This window comes from Sceloporus undulatus, chromosome 6 (assembly GCF_019175285.1).
Source record: "Sceloporus undulatus isolate JIND9_A2432 ecotype Alabama chromosome 6, SceUnd_v1.1, whole genome shotgun sequence".
In the NCBI taxonomy this organism is placed as follows: Eukaryota; Metazoa; Chordata; class Lepidosauria; order Squamata; family Phrynosomatidae; genus Sceloporus; species Sceloporus undulatus.
Genome location: NC_056527.1, coordinates 20,999,862 through 21,005,512, shown reverse-complemented (window position 1 = coordinate 21,005,512; position 5,651 = coordinate 20,999,862).

Genomic DNA, 5,651 nt, shown 5'->3' with positions numbered 1-5,651 from the left:
GTTGAGATTGACAGGAGGATGGATGTAGATGTGAATGAAATTGACATTGAGCCTTCTCTGTCAGAGAGCTCTGGTGCCTCGGCCAACTAGTAACCTAAATTATTATTATTATTATTATTATTATTATTATTATTATTATTATTATTATTATTATTATAAATTATTATTATTTAAAAATAAAGTATTACTATTATGGGAGTTGGAGTTTGTTGTGGGGTCCTTGACTCGAGGCTATGGAATTCTGGGAGTTCCATCTCTCCCTCCATCCTTCACATCTATTTTGCAAACATTAGTATACATCCTTTGGACAGATGTACATCAGGATGAAATGGATGGGGCTCTGACACAGGATCCCTTTGAATTTGGCTGCCAGGGGTATGTGTGTGTGAGAGAGAGAGAGGGAGAAAGCGCTGCTAGCCTGGCTGCTCTGCCGAAGTTGCATGGGGAAGAGGGGGGAAGCAGAGAGAGAGCTCCAATGGAGCCCTGGTTGCCCTGAAAGCAAAAAGAGCCACGGGAAGTAAATGGGGCACATTGCAGCAGGGCATCATGGGAGATTTGCAACCTGGGGGTCTTGCGATCGTGTTCAGGATTGGGATTCCACACCAGACCTATTCGCAATGAGTTCAAACTGAGCCCCAATGCGTATTGTGTCAATTCACTTATTTAGCGAACTCGCCAAATCGCCACAAAATGAGGAGTCAGTAAGGATTCAGTTCGCAAGTCCCGCTGAAGGGGCTCACATTTAAAGCTACCAGGTATGAAAATACATTCTCCTTATCATGTCAATGCGAATGGCCCAATCTGCAGAAGCCCCAGATCTGAACTGCAGAAACCTCGTCTGATAAACGCATATGATTCCTCTGAGTCTCAGTGGGTATAACTTGCCCAAGGTCACCCAATGGGTTTTCATGGCCAAGTGGGAATTTGAACTCTGGTCTCTAGAATCATAGTCCAACGTTCAAACCATTACACCAGGGGTAGGCAACCTTTTTGACTCAGGGGCCGGGTTACTGTCCCTCAGACAACTGGGGGGGGGGGGGCGCGAAGCCAAAAAATAAATAATTAAATAATTATTTTTAAAATTATATAAATAAATAAACCGGGACAAATGTGGGACAAAATTTTCAAATGGAGGACACTGTTTTTAAAAAAATGGAAGACATGTGAAAAAAATTGCTAATTTTTTTAAAAAATGTTAAAATAAATGCATGTTTCTGAGGCTTCTATAGACAATTGCCCCCCCCCTTACAAACAAGGTAAAGTCTTATAAATGGACAATCTGAAATAATTCAACTATGTTTTCAACGCACCATAAGTGAGGATGTAACAACAACTGCCTCGGGAACTGGGGTATAAGAGTATTTCCCAAACTAAAATAATATAAGTCACATGCTCTCAGCCTCAAGATGAAGGCAATAGCACAACTTCCTCTGAACAAATTTTGCCAAGGAAAAAACCCATGATCACTTATCCACTATTCATTTATTTGTGGCATATATATTTATATGCCAAATCCATTCACGTAGATGGGGAATGTTATGGAAAGGGTGGAACTTTTTGCCTCTGACTGTTTTGGTATTAAGCCCCCTACCAAGATCACTTTGTGGCCCTTGACAGAAAATGTTTTCTGCCACTGAAAGTGCAATAGCCAGTCTTTTAAATCATCAAGCATATCCATTTCTTTTATGTTATTGTGCATATATATATATATATATGTCAAATCCATTCACTGTAGAGCCTTTTCTAACACAGAGTATTTCCACATGCTTTATGCAGACCATGTAAAATTACGTCAGGCACATCCATGGAGTGTGTGAAAGGGACTGTACCCTCTTATTCTTCACCAGAATATCTTGCTATTTATGTATTGAATCAAGAAATCACAGAGTGGAAGACACTGGAGATCAACTATTATTATTTTATATTAACCTTTATTGAAGCGCTGTAAATTTACACACAGTAGGACAATATGCGATTGCCTGGAAGCTTCTGAATAGGATGGTTTCAGCTCCGTTGAAGCTGTAAAGAGGTGGCTCTTGCTTGTGGAGGAAGCAGGTTCCAGGAGTGCGGGGCCGAGCCAGGAAAAGGCGGTGAAATCCGGGAGGGGCAGAGGAAATCCGGGGGGACAGGAACCCTGCCTACAGACGGAGGGCCCTGGTGGGAAGGGAAGGTGTATATAATATTCAAAGCAAGCAGCAGAAAATCATGGGATCTCTGAAGTCTGCAGCAAAAGTGTCAATAGGGTGTGCCTGGTGCGGTAACTCATACATCACCCTCCGCTACTGACTCTTCCCATACCACACTATACAAATCCTTAGTATGTTTTTTTTATAAGTATTGTAATCCTGTATATCACTGGATGTTACAGCAACCCTCCATACCCAAGATTCTTTATTCATGATCAAACATGTGCAGCTTGAAAATTTTTTAAGAAATATAATACTACAGAAAGCAAAACTTGATTTTGCCATTTTATAAAGGACACTATATACTCACATTTTATTTAAGGTTGAACATCCTATATTTGGATTCCATAGGGTCTGGAACTACTACCAGCCTAATTAAATTATATTTTAAATTACAATATAACATACCAGCCTAATGTACTTACATGTAATAGTTTTGCAGTCTGCACTCCCCGCACCAATTATGAATGCCAGCTAAGCTAACAATGGCCTGGAGTGTGTTGCATACCTTAGTAGCATGTTCAGAGACAATTAAAGTACCCTTTATTCTTATGTTGTCCATCACCTCAGATGACCCCTGTTTTACACCCAGATCCTTTGCATACAGATTAGAGCACTGATTCCACTTTAACTGTCTGGTTGTATTTTATTTAGTCCTGGGATTGTCGTTGGGAGTCCCTAGAGTCTTTGGCAAGAATTCTACATACACCCTGAAACTACTATGGACCATGAAGTTAAAATGAATCAAGACACTATATTGTGTAGTGTAGAGGGCCCCTGGTTCAGTTGATGGTCCTTAGGAGTCTTGGAAAACTAAGTAGATCCCAAAAGTACAAAGTCTTCTGCTCTTGAACAACCTAGTCCATAGCTGGTATAAATCTGCAATTAAGATGCAGCTGCAGTATTAAGCAATCAATTTTGGTTGTAAATCAAGGTATCAAGGATAATGCTGAAGTAGCAGCTGGTGGCTTCCACATATTGGATGGTGAATTACCTCTAATTTTCAATCAAAATCGAAGGAGTTATCTGATGTGAATCCCATCCCCCCAAATAGTTTCAACACTTTGGTTTTGTGGTGGTATGCCTTCAGATTGTTTCTTCCTTATGGCTCCTAAGGCAAACTATTATTGGCAAGATTTTTTTGGAGGAAGTTTTCCCCTTGCCTTCCTGCATGGCAGGGAGTTGGACTGGATGGCCCTTGTGGTCTCTTCCAACTCTATGATTCTATGGCGTTTATCAGACGAGGTTTCTGCAGTCAGATCTGGGGCTTCTGCAGATTGGGCCATTCGCATTGACATGATAAGGAGAATGTATTTATACCTGATTGCTCTTCTGTTGCCTCGAACTGTGGAAGAATGAATTGAGGAAGTCACGTGATACGGATAGGGAAAGCGGAGTGAGTGCAATTGTAGTTCCACCGGTGCATACCATGGGGGATTCAATGATTCGAATTGGGACCCTTGCACTTGCCATGGGGGCCCTGAAGTCATCCTGAACCTTTGCCTTCGGGCTAGAAGGAGCCAGGTCCACTTTCTGCGAATGCTAGCTCACTGAAGACGCTGCCCTTTTTTCTTCCTCCTGTTCCCTTCCCTGGCAGCCAAATTCAACGGGTTTCCATTCACAGCCGAGCCACTCATCCACATCTAATCTTCATATCTATCCAGTGGTCCCCAACTGTGCCTTTAAGGATCCTGGACTTCGCTCCCAGAAGCCTCAGCCATTGGCCAAGCCTGGGTTGGGAGCTGAGGTCCAAAGCCCTTAAAGGCTATATTATTTCTATATATTATCTACACCATCCTCCTGTCTTCAGTGGCTTCTCTTAGTTGCATCAACTGGGAGATAATCCAGTTTAACTCCAGTTTAACATTTGGTCAGTCTATGGAATTCTGGGAACTGTAGTGTCCAGGACATTGAGCCTTCTCTGCCAGAGGCTCTGGTGTATATTGTGTGTTTTGTGTGTGTGTGTGTGTGCTGTTGTATGATGAGTGGTGTGTTGTGTGTGGTATAAAATATGTGGGTGTACTATGTGGTGTGTGTGTGTGTGTGTGGGTGTGTATGTGTGTATATTATATATATATGAGTGGTTGTGTATTGAGATAGATGTGGAGATGACAGGAGGATGTTAGATGTGTATGAAATTGACTGAGCCTCTCTGGAGAGTCTGGTGAAGTGTGTGTTTATAACAGTGGCCCTCCCTTCCGGGGATCGTTCGGATCCTCCGGTAAGGCGAATTTGATGCTCAAGCCCCATGTAAACAACTTGCAGTTTTGGGCGGGCCGGCGGGCCGCGGCTCTATCTGGCCTTCCCCGTGTAGCGCTTGATTGCGATGCTGTGGGTACGCGCCGCGAGACGGCGGGCCTGCTGTAATACTATATGAATGGCTGTGTATATATATGAGTGGTGTGTGTGTTGTACTATATATATGTGTGTGTGTGTGTATATCATATCTATATGTGAGGAGAGGGTGTGTGTTGTATTTATATATAATTATGTATATATATATATATATGAGTGTGTGTGTGTGTGTGAGACAGATGTGAGATTGACGAGGATGGATGTAGATGTGAATGAATTGACATTGAGCTCTTGTCAGAGAGCTCTGGTGCCCGGCCAACTAGTAACTCTAAATATTTTATTCTTATTATTATATTATATTTTATTATTATATTATATATATATTATTATTTAAAAAAGTATTACTTATGGGAGTTGATTTGTTGTGGGGCCTTGACTCGAGGCTATGGAATTCTGGGAGTTCCATCTCTCCCTCATCCTTCACATTATTTGCAAACATTAGTATATCCTTTGGACAGATGTACATCAGGATGAAATGGATGGGGCTCGCACAGGATCCCTTTGAATTTGGCTGCCAGGGTATGTGTGTTGTGAGAAGGGATGTGTGTGTGGCATGGGGAGGGGGGGAAGCAGAGAGAGAGCTCCATGGAGCGGTTGCCCTGAAAGCAAAAAGAGCCCGGAAGTAAATGGGGCACTCCGCAGGGCATCATGGGAGATTGCAACCTGGGGGTCTTGCGATCGTGTCAGGATTGGGATTCCACACCAGACCAATTCGCAATGATTCAATGAGCCCATGCTATTGTGTCAATTCACTTATTTAGCGAACTCGCCAAATCGCCACAAAATGAGGAGTCAGTAAGGATTCAGTTCGCAGTCCCGCTAAGGGGCTCACATTTAAAGCTACAGGTATGAAAATACATCTCCTTATCATGTCAATGCGAATGGCCCAATCTGCAGAAGCCCGCTTGAACTGCAGAAACCTCGTCTGATAACGTATGATTCCTCTGAGTCTCGTGGGTATAACTTGCCCAAGGTCACCCAATGGTTTTCAGGCCAAGTGGGAATTTGAACTCTGGTCTCTGATCTGTCCACGTTCAAACCATTACCCAGGGGTAGGCAACCTTTTGACTCCGGGGCGCGGTAGTCCCTCAGACAACTGGGGGGGGGGAG